At 39.8% G+C, this 23,438-nt stretch overlaps 1 long non-coding RNA gene across 1 annotated transcript in view; it reads left to right on the top strand.

Moving 5' to 3' along the window:
- LOC144761364 (uncharacterized) overlaps positions 1-23,438 on the top strand; it is a 118,559-nt gene that overhangs the window by 20,909 nt on the left and 74,212 nt on the right. Inside the window, exon 2 of the long non-coding RNA XR_013595685.1 lies at positions 21,223-21,431. This is a non-coding gene — a long non-coding RNA (uncharacterized LOC144761364). The remainder of the gene's footprint in view (positions 1-21,222; positions 21,432-23,438) is intronic.

The raw sequence follows: 23,438 nt of genomic DNA, 5'->3' as shown, positions 1-23,438 counted from the left end.
ATTTTGGTTTTAAAAACACCAGGTAAGAGTTTTTAAGGTCAAACGGCAATTTTTTTTTGAAAATTAAAACAGAATCATTGCAGAATGACCAGCCATTTCTACACTTTAAATAAGCTGTATAATGTCCTGATGTTATTGAAGGACCATCATGATATATAATTGCTACAGTTACAAAAGTCCTTCCTGATATTGACAACTGTGAAGCCACAAAATTTTTAATTAAAGTTGTCAATTTTGTTCCATCAGGCCTACATCGTTGGAACATTAAAATGACATACTGGCCATATGTTCGTATAAATAATGTGGACATCATTTCAGATTTACATTGGCTACACTCCATGTTGTGATCAGCTGCTTTTACTAGCTTATTAAAAGAGACTGATTTACTGTCTGGCAAAGTTAAATATATAAATCTTTCTGAGTCTACACTAGTAGTACTTGATACCCTACAGTTCTCGCAGTCATGCTGCCATTGATAAGAAAGCCCAAACAGGTGATCTACATCTACACCTTCATCATGCAATACATCAAGCATGTACATTAAAAACTCCTGACAATCTTGCTGACTATTTTGAGAGAATTGTGTTTGGCCTGAACATCTGTCTAACAGATTTCGAATTTCAGACACACTTTCTATGTTTGTTCTATCAGTGCTACATTTCTCTAACACAGAATTTAACAAACTGCAAAATCTTTGATCAGAATTGACCACAATCTCTTCTTTTACATTTTCTAGAGAAAACAAAACATTAACTACTACATTAGCATAGCAGTTGACACCAGAACTGTTTTCAAATTGAAAACCAACAACATCTTCAACAGAATCCTTTTTGTTTCTGCTTGTAATTTCAGGTTCATCGACTTTTCGTCTTTTTGCTACAACCTCCCCAGTATTGGTCACATTTCTTCGTTTCCGGCCTACCACACGTTTCTCAAACAAAGGATACTGAGGCAAATGTGGCGCATACTCTCTTCTCAACCTATTGTATTCCTTAACACAATCTAGATCCGCACAAATGTTTGTGACATCACACTCAATCAAGTACAATCCCGATAAAGTCCTAACTCGTGACAATGCCACATATGCCATACCCTCCTTGAACACAGAACTGCCAATATTCACCAATGCACAGTCTACACTTAAACCTTGCGATTTATGAATTGTCACCGCATATGCCAAGCAAACAGGAAACTGCTTACGACGAACATATAAGTCTTTTACAAGCAAAAATCTAGCAGAACAACGAGCAATTAGCTGTACTTCCTCAATGCCATCAAATTTAATTTTTAAAAATTCAATTCCATCTCTATTTCTGTATTTCACAAAATCAACAACATTACCCATTGATCCATTTACCAGACCTCTTTCAACATGTAAATTCCTTCTTAAAATTATACGGCAGTTCAAGCACACATTCAGAGTCTTTTCAAAACCCGCAGTTTTAGATATACTCTTCTCTAATGAATCCAATTTTGTTTTCAGATTCTCAGACAAAATAATTGTTGATCCCATATGCTCTACTCTGTCAATAGCTTCCAATTTCACAATCTCTTGCTTTTCTAAATGCAACATTTTGTTGTTGAATTTGGCACATTCTGCAAGAGTTGGCATCAAACATATTCCAGATTTTTTCTCAGTAACTTTCTGAAAAATATTCTCAGGCACAACATCTTCGTCTGGATATAAATTTGTCAGTAATCGTGCATGTAAAGCTTCTTTCCCATGCTCGGTCACTTTTCCAATTCTAACATCTTGTAGAATAGTCTTGTAAACTTCATCCTTTGCCTGACGCATATTTTCATGCAGTTCAGCATAATTGAAGTTTAACCATATATTGACGTTGCCAATACTCCCTAAGCACTTCCTGGTATCTTCATGCGTGAGCATTTTGAACACAGGTTGCCCTTTCACTGGTGTCAGCTGCAGAAGATCTCCGAAAACAATGATGTGTTTGCCACCAAATAACACATCATACTCTGTTTTGAGAACTTCTTGCATTCTCAAATGCACAAAGGCAAGCATGACATTGGAAACCATGCTTACTTCGTCAATGATAAGAAGTTTCATTTTCCTCAAGACTCTTGAAACTTCAAAACAAGCATCTCCAGATAGCTTGTGATATTCTAATTTGTTGTCATGCTCCACTGGCAGCATCAGTAAACGATGTAAAGTAATCCCTTTAATGTTATGTGCTGCCAGTCCAGTTGGAGCGGTGACAACACAAGACAGCGATGACTCTGTCCTTTCCTGCAAATAACATGAAATTGCTTTAATAAGGAAACTTTTTCCAGTTCCCGCTTCTCCACTCACGTACAGTCGGACAGGCTTCAACGACGTACATGAGCACTCTTTCTTGTCATGACTTAATCCATGATCAATTTGCATGGTAAGTTCGTCATATATTTTCCTCTGCTCAACGTTGAGTTGTCTTTCCAACTCTTCTAAGTTAACCGCATCCTCCTGAGCATGTGCCATGGCTCTTTCCACTTCATTCATAGCAGTGGCAGCTTCATTTTCGATAAGAGGTCCTCCTAGTGGATCCTGACTCAATGAAGCAGAACTCTGACTGTCCTGAGAACTGTCTCTGGCAATCTCGGCTGCAATCGTTGCTTCCTGCTCAATTTCCACATTCAACATTTCTACATATTTGGGAAAAGCAGGACATTCTATGGTCTCCTTGGCAGCATTGAATGAGTCTTCGTAACAAAGGAAATCTCCAAGCAGTTCCTCTTCTGCACGCCAAGGCTTAAAAAGTTGCAAAAGTGCTAAATAGAAAAACTCCTTTTTTTCAGGAGATTCGCCACTCAATTTTCGATGGTTTATCAAGTGGCATTTTCTTTGCTTGACCAGACATCCCTCACTTCCTATTACAGCATACACTCCTTTCTCAGTATCTTCTTTGATGTTCCTCTTGAATATGTAATTTTGCAGAACCTCATACAGACAAACATTCTCGAGGTGACTGCTTCGATTTGGATAATATGTATCCAACATGTTGCTCTTCAAAATGTCGGTACTGTTTGGCTCCTTTTCCGCCAAATACTCAATTTCCCGCACAGGTTTCAGAACTCGATTACGCGTTGCAGCAAGACCAACACTCGCCCAAACGATACTCCTGGACTTGGCATAGAGACTTGCTGAAGACAACCGGTCAGAACATTCGTAAGCTCCGATTTCTCGATGCGACAACATCTTCAGACTGAAACTGTACAACTTCTTGCTGAGGCTCTTTTCATGGGAAATGTCCTCCCACATATCCTTCAATTCTGTCTTCTCTTTTTTGGTGATGTAAGATGTCACATACCGAGCCACAGCCATACAGTTATCAGCCACAAACTGTATATCCATGTTAGCATTCCACATGGACAAAATCACCGGGTTGTAGTCGTTAATGTACTTAGACTCTTCGTTCCTCTTCAAATTGTATGTGTTTTTAGGTGATTTCTTCATCACATTATGTCGCAGCGAAGACATCAAACTGTTCACTCTTCCTTTAGAAATCACCGGTCGTGGAAAGCCGAAACGACATTTGGTGTAGAACTTGTCTTTGTTCCGGAATTTACGACGACAGTACTTTCCACATCGATGGCTTTGGAAACGTAGAACTTTTTCTCGTAGGCTTTTTTTCTCCTTTGCGTTTGGAACAGCACACGTAGAATACTGTTCTATGAAACTCATCACTGAGTCTTCTGCATCCGTTCCAAATTTAGGTGCATCCTTGATCCACAGCAACATATGTATATGAGGAGCACCTCTTGCTTGGTACTCCTTCCTCCAGAAGAAATCCAACACCTCTCCAAGAGGTGGATTCTTCTTATTCATGATGAAAGACATCATACCTTCAAATCTATGATTGAAGCACCTACATACATTGACTGGATCCAAAGAGCACAGTTCCCCGGGTGTCTTGAATTCGATGTTTTCTACGTTAGCATTTGCCTCTCGTAGAAATTCAAGTAAGTCTTCCCAGCCATACTCAGCACAGCTCAAAGTGAGGAACCATGTGGGAGTTCCTAAGTTCCTTAGCATACATTTTAAATCACCATGACGACGGTACCAGTACTCATTAGTACCACGCTGACACGCCATGAGATTAATCAGGTGAGAATCCAAAATACTGTCTTGGACATTGACTTTATCCATAAAGTCACTTGCCGAGATGTTTTGCATGTGTATACCACTTTTCAAGATGTGGTTCACTGCATATGACAGTCCAGACAGATCGCTTTCAAACAGGAGATGAAACAAATAAGGAATGCATTGTCGAAACCTAGGATCTCCTGCATACAATCGCAAAGTCCGGTATTCAGAAGCAGGAATTTGATGAGGTCGCTCATCATATCTTCCTCCCAGACCTGTTGGAAAAAGCTGGGGGAAACACCGAGCTTCCAAACTTTCCTCCCAAACACTAATGGGACTCCCTTTCGCTTGTTTCATTTGAAACAACTCAATAGCATTCCCCATGACTTCCTTGGAATGCAAAGGATGAACACTATAATGTTCATATATTTCTTCACTAGTACAGGGTTCTACTTTCTCAATTTGACCAGCACACAAATCGTTATCCTCTTCCTCACTTACTTCCTCTTCTGCAACATATACATTTTTATAGTACTTATTATATTTTTTCAAATACAATGTTGCCCTTTTGACTTTCCTAACATCTACTAAATCTTGCCATATTTTCTTATTCTTTGTCGGAACCCCATTAACTAAGATAACAAGAGGTTCCTCTTCCACTTTTTCTACTCCAATTGTGTTAATGTTTTTCTTCAAATCTAGAGGCAAATAAACAACTCTTCCCTTTAATCCTCTCTGTAAATCTGATGGAGGCAATTTCCCTGTCTTTGGCTCCATTCTTACAATAGCCTGAAAGGGATGGATACTTTGAATCAAAATAGATTCATAAGTATTTAAATCCTTCAATTCAGAAGGAATCTCAACCAATTCCAGATTATTATGAACTGCTCTAGCAGGCATCTGGTTTTGATTTAATTTGTTACAACAATAAGTACACACACGTTGATCCAATCCCAAATCAAAACAATTTTCTACCATCAAGTATGTTGTAAAATCCTTCCATTCACTATTATTTTCCCTTTCACTTTTTCCATATAAATCCACTAACTTAGTCTGATTCTTATAATAAGTGCGTCGACAACACACACAAGTGAAATTTGGCCTCTCACTTGATTTCACCTCAAACGTCGCAATTTCCCTCTGGAAATTATCTGTACTGGAAACCTGTACACTATCTTCCACATTACTCTCTTCTTCTTGGTCAATTTCAACATTCTCCTCTTTACTTCCAAAGTAACAAAACTCAATTTCTTCACATATATTCTTCACATCTATTTCAGAACCATGCAAAAGAGCAGCGCATAATTGTTTAAGCATAATTGCTGGACTCTTAGCATAATACACTATTCTAACTAATTTCCTCACTTTATTATGATGCACTGCTAGCATCCTGAAATGATGAAAAACACTCTGGCATACTCTCCTGGAAAGACAAGCCAGTGAATGACCATGCAAACCTATCACTTCTCTCACTCTGCAAGGATCTAATTCTTGCAACAACTTCATTTTCTGCTTCAAACTGTTCTTACTAAATGACCGTATAAAATCACAAAGCAAATTGATGGAATCCTGTCGTACACTGCAAATACTACTACACTTCCAGGTGTACACAGGACCCTTAGGACGTCTCCCTAAAACCTCATTACCTAACACCTCTTCTATCTCTGTTGTCACAAGTTTTTCTTTTTCAACTGGACAACCATCTTTCACTTCATAAGCTCGACCACTGGTGTCAACTGCATGCACCAAATCATTATCCTGGAAATAACTCTCCTCCTTAAAAAATGCCTCAGAGCTTGAACTATGCATCCATTCTCCAGAAAAAACTTCACAAAAATTACTACGATTAACTATTCTCTTCCATCTACTATTTCTTTTGAAATCATAAATTACCTTGTTTAGCTTCCGAATTCTATTGATTGTCAAAATAAATAACTTACGTTTAATTTCAAATGCCTGATCAATAACTTTCTCAACAATTTTTTTTCTCTTATAAAAAACCACTTTCTGCTGACCTTTCTTAATATTTTTTAACAAATTCCCAATTATCCTGTTGCGGAACATTCGTTTACGAATATCCCTAAACTCTTGTTTCCTTCTACTTTCATGCATAGAGTTATCTCTTACTCTAGCAGTAACATTTCTCATTGGCCTTTCCTTACCATTTGAATTCTGTCTCCTTTTCTGGACTGACACATTTTCTGTAGTAATATTTTTTTTACTACACATATTTCTTATGACTGTTTTTCGACTCTTACCCGGTGCTTTCTTGGTGACTTGACAAATCTTTTTGTTAGAGGACTGCTGCATTCTTCCATGGTCCTGCTGTCTTTGACGTTTTGCAGCCTTTCTTACTCTTTCTTTGCTAGGCATCCTAAAATCTTGAAATAATCTGCAGTTGAATCTGTGGTAAAATATAATAAAAAATGTTATTAACCACTATTACCCAACAGTAAATTAATAACAGTCATCAAAAACTTAACACACTACTTAAGTATATAATATACTGAAGCCTATCTCCAATTTTTCACTGAACAGGACTCATCTCTTCTTAACCTTGGATAAACCTCACCTACTCTGTGTCCCCTGCACATAATTAAATGTAAAGGGGCAGATTTATATTAACTAGCACATCCCCAGGGATGCACCAGTTAACGTGCACCGCTGCTCTGCCACCCACGGTGTGCCGCATTTACAATCAGATAGGACAAAGCTACATCAAAACCCTGCGCCTGCTTGAAGCAGGCATAGATCTTGACGCAGGTAGGCTGAAAGCTAAAGCAACAACTAAGTATCGTGTGCAGAAGTTACAAAAAAGGAAAAATGGCGTTTAAACCAGTAATGAGCCCATGCTAACGTAACACAGTGTAAAAATATCCAGGATCTACATCAGTTTGGGGTTCACGAACCTGGCAGGTACAAGGCACTGAGGCTTTCCACCGTGCATGTCTCATCCCAAATCATATGTTGTTTGTGAATGAAACAATTTCCCAGACCAAATGCTTTGGATTGGCTACTTCTAAAAAATTAAACACCCCTACTATCCCGGAGTTAGAGGAATATGATGGTTGGAGTAATTTTACTCGTTGTCCATTAAAGATTTACAGGCCCTACTCCGTAATTCTTCCTTTAACATTTCCAGTATAAATCCAAAAGGTTCACTGCTTTGGCAACGTGCCTTATCCACGGTTTAATAACGCTGCCTTTTGCTTTATATAAGTTTTCAAATTGTATGAAATATATACCAATAGGTCGTTATTAACCTTTAGGTAGTGGTTTTCTTCATGAGGTCTGGTCGCTTCCATACACATACAGATTTTCAAAGATGATCAAGACCTTTATCTGAATGGAGAGGAATGCACTGAGACGCCAGATCATTCACTAATGTGTAGGCACATACAGTTACACGGTTCATGCAACAAACACCGACCAAATATGGCTTGCGTGTTGCAAGGCACGCCAGTTCCTGCTATCATCCCCACGTTCAAGTTCTTGGAAAATGGTAGTTATTTGATGCTCAATAATGAAGATTGTTCTGGGTTAATTAAAAGTATTCATTTTATCGTAACAGTAAATGAACGGGTTATTTGCTGCAGAAATGTTCTATTTCCTCCCACACATGAACATATGGAGTTTTCAATCTGGCCACAAATACCAACCTTGGGAGCACATTTCAACAGCATGGCAAGAATAAGAGCTCTTTTGTCTCAGAGAGAGGTGGCCTTGAGTTCGGCCCGTGAAACTTTCGTGCTTCACATAGCGAACACCCGTACAGAGGTGCAGACCCTTTTAAATACAGATTCGACTTTGCATTTCAGCAAGATTACCCATTCATTTCCATGCAGCAGGAGGCCCATAGGAATGAAGGTGCAATTTGCGATTAGCAATTACCTCATCGCAAATTACGAATTTTTCCGACGGTGCAGGGGTGTCTCAAGAACACCCTGCTGCACCCCTGAAAAAAAAATTTGGGGTCATATGGCGCACATAAATTTTGAAAACATTCCTTTACCTCAAAAACGATTTTCAACTCATAATTTGAAAACACTGCACATGGGTAAATGACTTAAAATGTCCTTAAGACACATAAAAGCATTTTTTGATTGCCTTTGCAGCATGTTTCAGTCACCTTTAACATGCCTATGTAACGGAAACATTCAAAATCTAAATTTGCCATGCACAGGTGGGAGCATATTTACAAGCAATTTGCTCCACAGACAAACTTCTTACATTGAAATGGGAAAAATAACATCAGAGACTCTCAATTACCTTATAAAGAAGCAGACACCATTATGTCCTTCTCATCAATATTAAAACCATTGCTTTTTCTCAAAAACGATTTACAAGTCATAATTTGAAAACACTCCACAGCTCCTATGCACATAAAAGCCCTGTCAGTACTAATACTTCACATTTTCTCCAATTACAATTTCTCAAAGAAACAAAATCTATTTGTGAAACACTTGAGACAAAGCAACATTTGAAAAACACAACTTTCTTCATAATTTTCTCCTTAAAGCACACTATTTTCTATCTAAATTAAAGAAATTTTTTCTCACCTTAGCAAATACTTTGAGTTTCAAAACAGTCTCAGAAACACACCAATTTGTCTTCAGCAGAGCAAAAGGTATGCACTCCAGAGTCTGCAGCTATCAAAAGCACAGAAATGCTGTAATTCCTCACACAGATCTCTCATGTCACCCAATCAAAACTCTTCCCTCACTTTTTTTCAAAGCAAAACCCTTCCCCCCTCTGCCCCCTCTCTGCTTTTTCTGCATAGCAACCACCTCTTGCAAGACCTCTCACACAACAATGTTGCAATAGAACTCTGAACTCTCAGTGCACCTGCATATCCAAAGCATTCTTTCATTTAATGATTTTTTCTTCGCCACTCAAAATACATCTTTCAACGAACTCATCCATACACACTAACTTTCTGTTTTCAGCAATCAAAATCCACCAATCACTCTTACTGCTTCATTAACACAGAAACTCCTCAGTTTTTTTCATTTTACACTCTCATTTTTTCAACTGCCATTTCATTGCCACACTTCATCTGACTGCAGGAGAACCTTCTCTCGCCATGTTTTCTGTCTGGATTGTTGGACATAGCTACATCTATTGGGCTCAAAGGTACGCTGAAAACAGGAATTTACCTAACCTCAATTTACAAGATGTGGAAATTAAGTGGTTTGGCCACAGAGGATTAAAATGTCACCAATTGATACCATTGGTGAAAACCTTTATGCATTTGCCAAAACCTGACCTGTTAATTGTGCACTGTGGAGGTAATGATTTGGGCACTTTGACTGGGGTAGGTCTGGAAATGCTTTTAAAGGACACCTTTGAGCAATTGATGGCACTTTTTCCTCAGACTGCCTTGGTATATTCAAATATATGCCAAAGACAGAAATGGAGGTGGTCGAACCAATTTTGTCCACAAATTGAGAAATCGAGGAAGCATGTAAACAAATCTGTTTCAGCTTACATGAGAGACCATGGAATGGGCTCCCTGTACAACAATAACTTGCGTTACTACATGCAAGATATCTACAGAGCAGATGGAGTTCACTTCTCAGATGAGGGCAACAGAGTTTTCACTCTGAATTTAAGACTGTGCATTGGTACCTACTTATAAGTACCTAAATGTACCATAAACCCAAAAGCTCTTCTCAGAGCTACCCTACATCTGATCACTCACAATTATTATTTTACTCTAACTTTTTTCACTAATTTCAAGAAAGTACGCTCCCCAGACCGCTTCCCGGTTCGCGAACCGGGCGCACTCCACGCAAAAAAACTAAAAAAACTGTATATTTTTTTTTTGCCCTGCGAGACCCTTTCAAAGCCTCCACATCAAACCTAGGGGGTCAGGGAGGATCTACTATGCCCCCTTATGGTCATTTGCCCCTTCGCTTTGGCCTCCTCTTGTCTCTCGATCCTACCGAGAGACAAGATGGCGGCCGCTACGGACTGTTTGGAATGTTTACAGACGCCGAAAAACCAATCAGCTTCGCAAACCTCCGTAACGCGAAAAGTACGAGAAGCGGAGCGCTGTTACAGATATATATCTTTTTTTGAACGTTAATTTCTCAAAATCCACTAGAGCACATATATTGAGACCTAGCAAAGGCACATCGGGCTACCAGTCCCTACAATTTTGCCAAGTTTCGTGCAAATCCATTCAGCCGTTCGATTATTATTATTATTTTTTTTTTTGCCCCGCGGGGCCCTTTTAAAACCTCCACATCAAACGTAGGGGGTCACCGACGATCTACTATTCCCCCTTATGGTCATTTGCCCCTTCGCTTTGGCCTCCTCTTGTCTCTTGATCCTACCGAGAGACAAGATGGCGGCCGCTACGGACTGTTTGGAATGTTTACAGACGCCGGAGAGCCAATCAGCTTCGCTTCGCAAAGCTCCGTAACGCGAAAAGTACGCGAAGCGGTGCGCTGTTACAGATATATATCTTTTTTTGAACGTTAATTTCTCAAAATCCACTGGAGCACATATATTGAGATCTAGCAAAGGCACATCGGGCTACCAGTCCCTACAATTTTGCCAACTTTCGTGCAAATCCATTCAGCTGTTCGATTATTATTATTTTTATTTTTTTTTTGCCCCGCGGGGCCCTTTTAAAACCTCCACATCAAACCTAGGGGGTGAGCGACAATGTACTATGCCCCCTTATGGTCATTTGCCCCTTCGCTTCGGCCTCCTCTTGTCTCTCGATCCTACCGAGAGACAAGATGGCGGCCGCTACGGACTGTTTGGAATGTTGACAGACGCCGGAGAACCAATCAGCTTCGCTTCACAAAGCTCCGTTGCGCGAAAAGTCCGCGAACCAGAGCGCTGCCCGGTCCGCTGTTACAGATATATATCTTTTTTTAAACGTTAATTTCTCAAAATCCACTGGAGCACATATATTGAGACCTACAAAAGGCACATCGGGCTACCAGTCCCTACAATTTTGCCAAGTTTCGTGCAAATCCATTCAGCCGTTCGGGCTAAAAGTGAGGCCAACCGCCCTATGGAAAACTCAATGTTAAAAACACGTTTTGGGACCCCCCTTTTTTCTCGGCCCCCCCTTGACAAACCCCCCCAAAATTTTCAGGGGCTGCTCAGAAACAAAATGTGCCATTTTCCTGAAAATTTCAGCCAATTCCGTCCACAAACGCCAAAGTTATTAGACATAGAATTTTCAAAAAACCCATAGAGAAAAAATCCTAACTATATATACCTACTGGCGACCGCCAGTAGGTAATATATATATATATATATATATATATATATATATATATATATATATATCTATATATATACATATATTACCTACTGGCGGTCGCCAGTAGGTAGTTATAGTTAGGATCGTTTTCCATAGGAAATCCGCAACATTCTTTTGGGAATAACTTTGGCGCCGAATGAGGGATCTGCCTGTAATTTTCCTTAACTTTGCCTCGCTGCGCTCCGCTCTTTCCCTGAAAGTTTCGGGGAGATCCGTCAAGCGGGGGCCGAGATAAAAGGGGGGTCCCAAAACATGTTTTCCCCATGTTAATTTCCATAGGGCGGTTGGACTCACTTTTAGCCCGAACGGCTGAATGGATTGCCACCAAACTTGGCAAAATTGTAGGGACTGGTACCCCGATGTGCCTTTGCTATGTCTCAAGATATATGCTCCAGTGGTTTTTACGAAAATTACCTTTGAAAAAATATATATTGGGCTACATTGGGCTATATATATGTTAGAGCCCAAATGTAGCCCAATGTAGCCCAATGTAGCCCAATGTAGCCCAAAGATGGCCACCAGAGACAAAAAAAACAAATGTAGCCCAAATATCAGCCAGATGTAGCCCAACTATAGCCCAATGACAGAATGTCCCAGAGTGTTCTAAAGAACAACTAGAGCGCTAACAGTCTTACTTATGACAAAAGTATGGCACACCTGAAGTCATCTTTATTGGAATAAAGTGTTAACATTTAATTTGCAAAGGAACAAAATGAGGGGGTTTATTTTGCCATAGAAATTATGATTAGTGCTGAAGAAAGAAAAATTAGGGCATATTTTGAGTGAGGAAGAAGATCAGGCGAATAAAGTCCCTTTTCTCGAGAATATTAAATCGGTCAAATGTTCCACTTTGGCACTCCAGCTGATCAAACTATGTACAGAGCATTTCCTTAGGGCCTGTAACGGTCGGTTACCGTCCGATATCTTAAAGACACCAACCTTTAGTAGGAACGCCTACAAAAGTAATCTGGATTTTGTGATAGTTTCCATCCCCCTTTGGTCGCATCTTGAAGATCTAGAAATAATGGAGAGGGTCGAAAGCGATCATTTTCCCTTAAAATTGACCCTAGATGTCGCACTATTTAATGATCCATCTCTACCACTCCCATTTGAGGAAGGTGTTGGCAATAATAACGAGATCCATATTAGCAATAATAGGAGATCGCTTAAATGGCCATTTATATTGGATCACAGTGATATTCCTAGTGAAATATACTCACTATTTGCTGGGACCTTTGCTCCCTATTTAGGTTTAACTCCTGAGGAGGAAGTAAAAACTCCCTTCTTGTCTATACATCAGGAGTTCTTTCTTAAACTAAAATTATTGGTAACTAAAATGCCTAAAAAAAAACAGCAAAAAACTCAGAATCTGTCCCATAGTAAGCCTTGGTATGACAGATCCTGTAGAGAGTCAAAGAGGGAACTACTAATTGCGATCAAATCCAAGTCTCAATTGGATGTACAAAAAGCAAGAACCAATTACAAGTCTGTCCAAAGGACATCGAAAATAGCATGGGAGGAAGACAAATGGGCCGAATTGCTGTTAGCCGCAAGATTACGCGATAATGTAGCTTTTTGGAGGCTAGTAGCAAATGGGAATCATGTAGGTAGGGTGCTCAAGGATACCTTTTTAGATGAGCAAACTTGGGTAACTCATTTTACAAATTTGTATAAAAAATATGATGATCCCCATATGGTATCAAATACAGTAAGTTACGAAATTCCAGCAGTTCCGCTTGTTTTTAGTTTAGGGGAAACAGAGTTGGCAATAAGCCAAATAAAATCTGGGAAAGCCCCAGGTTTAGATAAAATCCCTGGGGATCTATATAAGCATGACTCAAAAATATGGGCACCTTATATCAACTATCTGTGCAATAAATTATCATATAGTCTAGAATTCCCTGAAAGTTGGAAGGGAGCAGAAATTGTTTTAATATATAAAAAAGGTGATAGGAAGGACCCCTGCAACTATCGGCCAATCAGCTTAATGGACATCCTTCAGAAAATCTACTCACGTCATATTCTATCACGTGTGAGTAATTGGTTGGAGGAAAATTCAATTTTGACCAAATTTCAAGCCGGGTTCAGATCAAAAGTCAGCACTATAGATCAGATCTTTAGATTCTGCTGCCTCTACTGGAAGTACGTTAAGATAAAAAAGGCCCATTTATATGTTGCCTTTGTTGATTTAAGGGCAGCATTTGATTTAGTGCCACGTGATCTTCTGTGGAAAACCTTGAGTGCAGCGGGTATGCCAAATAATATAGTAGTTCAGATCAAAAAATTACATGAAGGGAATTTTGCGAGAATTAGATGGGGTCCAAACGGCGAATTAACACGAAAAATTCCAATTGAACGTGGAGTCCGTCAAGGATGCGTCCTGGCCCCCACGCTTTTTTCCATCTTCGTGAATGATATTCCCTCATATTTAGAGAGATGTAAAAATTACTCTCCTAAACTGAACGGCGAAAGGGTAGCATCTCTATTATTTGCTGACGATACCATCTTGATATCTCAAACAAAAAATGGCCTGCAGGCATTATTGAATACTTTTAATGATTATTGTAGTCAAAAGGGGCTGGAGATTAACGGAAAAAAAACAAAATACATGGCCCTAAATCCAACCAAACCAGATAAGGGTTGCCTAACTTTAAAAGGAATAAAGTTGGAATCCGTGCCACATTTTTCATATCTAGGGGTGACACTAGATCCCAACTTTACCTGGAAAGCTCAATTGGAAAAAAGCTAATTGTTATTTGCTCAGAATGTCAAACCAATACTTAGGGAGCAAAGTTTAAGCACCAGTAAAGCGGTGTCTCCAGTAATGGAACTATTCAAATTCAAAGTTCAATCATCAGTTCTTTATGGTGCAGAATTATGGGGATCTGGGTCCAAGGAGACCTTTAGTGTCCTAGATAATAATTTTATGCGCAGCTTGGTAAGGGTTCCGAGAGGTACACCATTAGTACCCCTGCAATTGGACCTTAACTTTAAAAGAACTGACCATCAAGTTCTTATTAGACCACTAATGCTATGGGTTAGATTGTGGCATGTCCCTGAACTTCAAGCTTATAGAGATGGGCTGATAGAGATCATGGCGCTGGACAGCCAGAAAACTATTCCATGGCTTAGACATGTTAGGATTTGGTTCAATAACATAGGTCTGAAATATTTTTGGGAGAACCCTGAGCTGTTACCACCTAACCCCAAATTAGTCCTGAAAAGGGCCTTTTGGTCCTTTGTAGCAAATATGACTGTAAACACCACAACCAGTGGCTCATTAGTTTCAAAATGTTTAAACTTTAAGGATGAACCACTCTATGAGACCTTCATGGATGAAATAGAGCCCCCACTTGCCAAAACATTATTTTTAAAATTTAGATATGGTAATCTTTTAATAAAATCAACTTTGGCTCGTTGGGCAAGGAACCGTGATCCATCATCTCAAGCATTGGACGAAGTTTGCTCATTATGTGAAAACAATCAGATAGAGAATGAGCAGCATATCCTTTTTTTCTGCCCTTTGTGTGGTCAAGCAAGAAAAAGATGGATTAAACCAATATGCCTATTATTAGGCTTGAGTTCCTGTTTTCAGGCTCTGAGAATCTTAACTACAAACACATCGCAACAGATAACATTTAGTGTTAGAAGATTTTTGCTTTCTATTTGCTATCAGAGGAAAAAAATGGGGCATCAGCTGTAACTGAGTTTTTACCATTCCATGGGCTTGAATTTGTTTTTTGATAGTACTACTGAGCTTAAATTGCTCTTAGAATTATTGTGGTGTCCTCCAGTGTTGTATGATTTTATTGTCATGCTCCGAGTGTCTTTCAACATGTATTGCACAGTTTTAAAGAATGAGTTTAATATTTTAATTGAATGTTTATTTTATCTATTGATCTGTAATGTATGTACTGTTCTTTTATGGCGTGAAGCCGAAATAAAGATTTGAAATAAGAGTGACTTCTCAAATCCTCTTATATTTCATTAAAAAAATTCTGATATGCAGTCTCCCAAGATGGCCACCAGAGACAAAAGAGCCCAAATGTAGCCCAAATATCAGCCAGATGTAGCCCAACTATAGCCCAATGACAGAATGTCCCAGAGTGTTCTAAAGAACAACTAGAACGCTAACAGTCTTACTTATGACAAAAGTATGGCACACCTGAAGTCATCTTGATTGGAATAAAGTGGTAACACTTAATACATTTAATTTGAAAAGGAACAAAATGAGGGGTTTCATTTTGCCATAGAAATGATATATATATATATATATATATATATATATATATATATATATATATATTCACTGAAAAAACCATAGGTTACACACCAGTTATAGTTAGGAATTAGCATTTAAAAAACCTTTGAAATTCACTGAAAAAACCATAGGTTTCACACCAGTTATAGTTAGCTGGAAATTTTACTCGCATAAAACCATTGAAATTCCCACGTTATAGTTAGTTGGACTCACTATAACTTGCACGTCTGCAATGCACTGCTGATGACGTCACATATTACATCACTCATGCATATATTTAAACATTACTCGCTAATAGATGTATTCACTAAGATACACTTAATAAGCCAGTTAACTAATCAATTTTTTTTTTTAAAACACATGCCTTATATAGTTAGGAATTAGCATTTAAAAAACCTTTGAAATTCACTGAAAAAACCATAGGTTTCAGGCCTTATATAGTTAGTAATTAGCATTTAAAAAAACCTTTGAAATTCACTGTGACAATGGATTTAAATATGATACTCTGTATTTTACAAACAGTGATGAAAAATTGTAATAATGTATGAAAAGGTGTATGTGATTGTCACGTGGATGATGTCATGAGTGATGTCATTTGAGATGTCATCAGTGATGTCACTGACCATGTCATGAATGATCTAATATGTGACATCATCAGCAGTGGATTGCGGGTGCGCGAAATATAGTTAGTACAACTAACTATATAGGAGCAATTTCATTGGTTTTGTATGAGTAAAATGTCCAGCTAACTATAACACCACTAAAACTTATAGTTTTTTGAGTGAATTTCAAAGGTTTTTTAAAAAACTAATTCCTAACTATATAACTCCTGAAACCTATGGTTTTTTCAGTGAATTTAATAGGTTTTTTAAATGCTAATTCCTAACTATAACTGGTGTGAAACCTATGGTTTTTTCAGTGTATATATATATATATATACCATAGGTTTTACACCAGTTATAGTTAGGAATTAGCATTTAAAAAACCTATTAAATTCACTGAAAAAACCATAGGTTTCAGGAGTTATATAGTTAGGAATTAGTTTTTAAAAAACCTTTGAAATTCCCTCAAAAAACTATACGTTTTAGTGGTGTTATAGTTAGCTGGACATTTTACTCATACAAAACCAATGAAATTGCTCCTATATAGTTAGTTGTACTAACTATATTTCGCGCACCCGCAATCCACTGCTGATGATGTCACATATTAGATCATTCATGACATGGTCAGTGACATCACTGATGACATCTCAAATGACATCACTGATGACATCAAATTTCCACCTAACTATAACTGGTGTGAAACCTATGTTTTTTTCAGTGAATTTAATAGGTTTTTTAAATGCTAATTCCTAACTATAACTGGTGTGAAACCTATGGTTTTTTCAGTGTATATATATATATATATATATATATATATATATATATATATATATATATATATATATATATATATATATATTCACCACCAACAAATTATACTCGCACTCCTCCAGGGAATCATTTCAGCAGGTTTTATTTATTCATTGTGCCATTACAGCACACAGCATTACAACCTACGCGTTTCGATCTCTCGATCTTGTTCACGTTTACAAACATTTGTCCTACTTTAGTTTCAGTCTTTTATACCAGTTAGTCATATCCGCACTGTTATGGTGCATTATGGTCCTGGTAGTTACGATTCACCTTCAATTCTCTTACAATTGTTTTCTTTTTAAATGGCATGCTGGTGTGCTTATTTACAATTTCTTGTATCTGGCAAGATGTACAAAAACGTGTACACCCCTTAAAAATACAATAACCCCCTACCACCAACCTAATTTAATGGAGTTGAACTATCAGAAATCAGGCACAATAGTGTTGCAAGTATGTCACCATAATGACAAAAGCAGAAAATATGCCAGTTCTATATCTTTAAAACCTCTCAGGATGGTACCATCTTACACTGACATATATTGATGCATGATTCACGGTTAACTTTGCCATTTTTAATAAAACATTTCAATATTCAAATTATAGTTAACATGAGTCTTTTGTTTTACTTTTACACATTCCACAAAGCTGTCTTAGGCCCACCAACAAAGGCCCTTGCACCCTTGAGCCATAGCGGTAAAAGCCCAAGCTTTGGTAATGCTTAAATCTAGTGACCTATTCTTCTCTTGCTGTCCAATCTGATAGTGGTGATTTAGAATACTGAAGCTTGAACCTCATCACTCTAAAATTCTCTTTGAATAATTTAGCTGCAATTTAGTTTTCTTCTAGTTCATCTGTTACCCACTGTCACAGGTTAGTTAGTCCACGCCATGATGGGCCACGTGCAAATGTCAAAAGGGTTTGCAAAAATGTTAGTAAGTTTCTTGATCAGTGGGTTTTCCTTTTCATCAAGTCCTTTGTGGAATTTCTTGTTGAGTTTGTGGAGATGGTCGTCCGGCTTGTCATTGCATGGATCTTTGTGGAGGTCTGCTGTAAGGCCTTGGTTTGTAGTTTTTTACAGATATTTCTTATACTTCTCCTGAAGACCGCTCCAGGACAGGGAAGTTCAAGTTCAAGTTCAAAAAACAAGTTTATTTAGACAATTGTCCATAAAACATTGTAAAAAGTACACATTAAATATAACCTTTAAAACCTTTAAATGAACCCCCCTCCTCAACGCCCCATTTCATTTTTTTTAAATTCTGTTTAACAGATCATAAGAACTGAGCAATCCCAACTGCCACATCTAAATATTGCATCTCAGACAGTAACTCCACTGCTTTGTTCCTATGAAGAACATCATATTTAAAAAACAAAGGTCTTAAAAACTTGATCCAATTTGCAAGATAAAAAGCGCAGTCCATAAGAATATGTGTAATAGTGCATTTGGCTTTCAAAGGGCAGGGACAAAGACCACTATTATTTTGCACCCCCGTCTTATATGGGTAGGATGAATAGATTGGATTACATCCCACCCGAACCCTTAGTATTTCTTTTCTCAAACCAGGATCTGGTAACTGTGATAAATAAGGGAAAACACAATCCTGACCAAATGAAGCAAACGAGAAGCTAACAGATGATTTCTTCTTTAAATATAATAAATCACATTGTTGTGACACCATAGCAGCAGATTCTCCCAATACTCGTTTGCCTGGGAAAGTGAGCCAGGATGTGACTGTACCACTGTTTAAATGGAGGTTCTTCATTGCAGTCATTTTGGTTCTAACTGCCTTTGCCCACATCCTTTCACTGCGTTGGCTCTCTCCCCAACACAATTTGGAGACTTTAACCACCTCATCATTCTTCAGCAGGGTGTTAAAGTATCCTAGAGCCCGAGTGGCGGCCACCATGTTCCAAGATGCCAAACTGAACTCTCTCCTTATAGCCTGGACCATGGTACCTTGTGGGAGTGATAGAAGTCTTTTAAGCACTACCTCTTCCAGTCTGTCCCATTCATAGGTTGGATCAAGAGAAAAAACTCTCTCCCCCGTATAGGACTATTGGTGGGATCTTCCCTTCATAGGACTTTAATAATTGGATATGGGATAGCCCCCCGAATCTGCCATTGAATCCCGATAAACAGCTTGCCTGCAAGAGGGCCTTCTGCCTAGTGGCCTCCCATTGCGGGCCCCAATTCTGATTTCTCCTAAAAGTTAAACCCAGGTATTTCTATTATCCACCTGTTCCACCACCTGAGAATCTAGATACCAGGTAAAACTCTGCACTTTTTTCCCGAAAATCATAATTTTCGTCTTTTCCAGATTTATGCGAAGCTTGTTCTGCTCACTGTAAGAGGCCAATGCGTTAAGTTTCCTCTGCAGACCAATTGGAGTATGGTCCAGTAACACCAAATCATCTGCATATAGCAGACAAGCGATATGCTGGTCCCCAATTTTAGGCGAGAAAGACTTTGATTGGGAAATAACTATTGGGAGGTCGGTCAAAAATAAGCCATTGTCAATAGAAATTCTTTGGGACAACGGTCCTCACTTGTCTAACTCCACCTGAGCCCAATTGCCAGAGTGCAAGGATTGAAGAGCCCCAAAAAGGTAACGTGGTAATTTCCAAGCAGCAAGTTTTCCCCACAAAATATCCCTTTCAACAGAATCAAAAGCTGTCCGGAAATCTACAAAACAACTGCACAACCTATGATTTTCCTCCAGAGCCTTTCGAGTAATAACCCACAAAGCAAAGCAGTGGTCTGTGGTAGAATGACCCTCCCGAAAACCCCCTTGTTCTAGAGGGATTCTCTTAGTTTCAATGGCCCATTCTTCAAGTTTGACTTGAATAATCTTGGAGAATATCTTTAATTAAGTATCCAAGAGGCTTATAAGCCTAAAATGCATTGGGTCTGTACCACTCCCTTTTTTTAAAATCAGCTTCACTATAGACCCCTTTCATAACAGGGAAGAATATGATGTGTATGAGTGCAATACTGTCAGTTGGTTCATGCCTTCTGGTAAGTTTTCTCGATGTGACTTTTCCAGCTGAATTTGGAGCAGAGTGTCACCCCTTTATAGGAGCTGCTGTTATCCCACTTCATTGTGTCTCCAATGAGGCAGCCCCGGGGATGTACTTTAATCTTGTCTCTGGTCAATAATGTTGCTGTGGTTTTGCTTGTGTTGAGGTGTATCTGTCAGTCGCTGTACCAGCTACAGAGTCTAGTTTTGGTTGTTTCAAGGTTCTTATCCACTTTAACCCTGGGCGTAGTTTGCGTAGTAGCGCTATGCGTAGCTACACAAAGTGCACTTTGCACTACGCATGCTACGCGTAGCTACACGAACTACATAGTGCGATAGAGATGCTTGTCCGCACTGTGCAATAATTGCAAACGGCATCTTGTACAGTGCAAGCGGTTGTTTTCTGCCACTCAAGTAGATTTGAACTTGAGCAGCAGCTTTCTCAACGCGGACTGGAAGGCTCTCATTGCGAGCAGTCACGAGCATACGTGACTACTCGCAATGAGAAACCTGACCTCCCCGCATTGAGAATCTCGCCGGGAGGTTTATTTTTCACGCTCGCGATTGGCAACTTGATGTTGCTGATCGCGAACGTGGAAAAAGTCTTGATGGGATGTTGATTTTGCTCGCCCGCAGTCGCCAACTTGAAGTTGAGGACGCGAACAAGCTGAAAATAGCCTGCTACGTGTTTTTTCTATGTGCAATTCGCATAGTGCATAGTAGCAGGCTTACCAGGTAGTTTGGAAACTCAAGCTTATAAAGCTGTAGTCCTGTGTGCCATACCTGGTCAATTGATTTGGCTACATCCCAAAAAATGACTCCAGTTGATTTATTGATGTTAAACCAGAATCTCCACTATTCTGAGAAGTTAATGATTGACTGAATGTTTTTCCAGAAAGATAATTTTTCTTTTGAGACAGGTTTTTACTATCTGCTAAATCAATCACAGAATCAGTTGACAATAACCTTAGCGAAGATGTTTTTTTTTTTTTAGTTTATATAGCGCAAACTAGACCATACGATATTAGAGCGCTTTACATGATCACCATTTGCGTTACAGTTGCTTTATTAAAGCAAATAATAGTTTTATAGAATGGTAGCTTGTAGGATGTCTCGGTGTTTTCACAGGCTCAGGAAATACAATGACTGTTTCTTCATTCCAGACCACAGAAATATCAAACCTTTTCTTTGACACTGGTGAAAGCCCAAAACGTTGCCATCCGGGCACTACCAGTAAAAGCATCCCTAGGACAAATCTGCCTTGAACTATCCGAATTGTGACTTTCGGCAAGGAATGTTTCATGGACTGCTTCAGCAGCAAATGAGAACAAGAATATGACACTTTTCATCATAACCCTCGCAGTGAACCAAGGTAAGCTTGCAGACCTTTGGAGAGTATTTTAATTATGATGGAGTATTCAGAGACATTTTGGTAATTTTTGCACTGCTCTTTTAATGTGAAAATAGAGAAAACTGTGCAGTAACACCTGTTTACAAAATAATGAGTAATTTGGCAAATAAATCCTACCACAGGAGCATGGATACAGCAAACGTAGTGAGCGAGCAGGCTGCTGCTGTTAATGTTCTGTTGCATTTAGCACTAGAAAAGACAGCCAAGAAACAACTGACCCACTTCCTGGAGGAGAACAACGTCCTGGACCACTCCCAATCCGGATTCCGCAGCAACCACAGCACCAAAACGGCCCTCATCGCCGCCGCTGACGACATCAGAACCATACTGGACAACAGCGAAACCACAGCCCTCATCCTCCTGTACCTCTCGGCCGCCTTCAACACCGTCTGCAACCACACCCTGCGCACACGCCTTCGCGACGCAGGGTTTCAAGACAAGACCCTGGACTGGATCACCTCCTTCCTCACCGGCAGAACCCAGAGAGTCTGACTCCTCCCCTTCTGAACTGAAGCAACCACGATCACCTGCTGCGTACCCCAAGCATCATCTCTCAGCCCGACCCTTTTCAACATCTAAATGGCACAGCTCGCCAACATCGTCAGAGCACACCACCTCAACATTGTCGCCGACGACACCCGGCTGATCCTCTCCCTTACCAAGGACCCGGCCACCGCCAAATCCAACCTCCACGAGGGAATGAATGCCGTCGTAGACTGGATGAAGTCTAGCCGGCTAAAGCTGTACTCGGACAAGACAGAGGTCCTCATCCTCAGATCCACCCCCTCTGCATGGGACAACTCCTGGTGGGCGACCACACTGGGATCCTCCCCAACACCCACCAACCACGCACGCAACCTGGGTTTTATCCTTGACTCCACGCTCTTAATGACGTGGCAAGTTAACGCCATCTCCTCCTCCTGCTATAACACCCTCCTCATGCTCTGAAAGACCTACAGATGGATCCCCGCCAAAACCGGAAGGACGGTCACCCAAGCAGCAGACTGGATTATGGAAGCGCTCTCTATGCAGGAACCACGGCAACACTCCAGAAGAAACTCCAACGCATACAAAACTCCTCCCCACACTTTGTCCTTGGACTCCCCTGCCACAGCCACATCACCACCCACCTGAGAGACCTGCATAGGCTCCAAGTCGACAAGAGAATCACCTTCAAGCTCCTCTCCCACGCCCACAAAGCACTCCACAACGCCGGACCAGCATACCTTAATGAACGACTAACCTTCTACACCTCAAACTGCCAGCTCCGCTCCGCTCCGCTGACGTAGCCCTCGCCACCATCCCACGCATCCGCCGAACAACCACCGGCAGCAGATCATTCTACCACGTTTCCGCCAAGACGTGGAACACCCTCCCCAGCCACCTACAGCAGACCGAGGACCTGTTGACCTTCAGGAGACTCCTCAAGACCTGGCTGTTCGACAATTGGCTGCTCCCCCCACCCCTTAGCGCCTTAAGTCCCTCAAGGGTGAGTAGCGCGCTCTACAAATGTCTTGATTGATGGATTGAGTCATTAACCTTACTGAAATAGTGTTAACCAGGGCGAGATCCACTTCTTAACGTTAGAACTCCCATACTGCCCGGCCAACCAATTATTTTATTATCAAACTAAAATTGAGGTTTTTAAATGTATTTGTAAGGTTAGTAGGTAGTTATAGTTAGGACTTTGTTTCTATTCGTTTTATGTTTTCCCAATAACTTTGGCATCGTTTGATGAATCTTCGGAAATGTTTCAAAACTAGTGGCCCGCTCTGGTCAGCTCCTGTCTTGAGGTGATTTGTCAAGCGGGGGCTGAGAACAAAGGGGAGTCCCAAAATGCGTTTTCCCAATGTTAATTTCCTTAGGAAACTTTAGACAAAGCTCTAGCCCGAAATACTGAACGGAATTACACCAAATTTGGCAAGAAGGTAGCCCTTGGTTCAGAAAAAGTCCTTTTTGTTAAATGGT

Source organism: Lissotriton helveticus, chromosome 6 (assembly GCF_964261635.1).
Source record: "Lissotriton helveticus chromosome 6, aLisHel1.1, whole genome shotgun sequence".
Classification (NCBI taxonomy): domain Eukaryota; kingdom Metazoa; phylum Chordata; class Amphibia; order Caudata; family Salamandridae; genus Lissotriton; species Lissotriton helveticus.
Note: the sequence above shows the minus strand (reverse complement) of the source record. Positions and strands in the feature narration are given on the sequence as shown.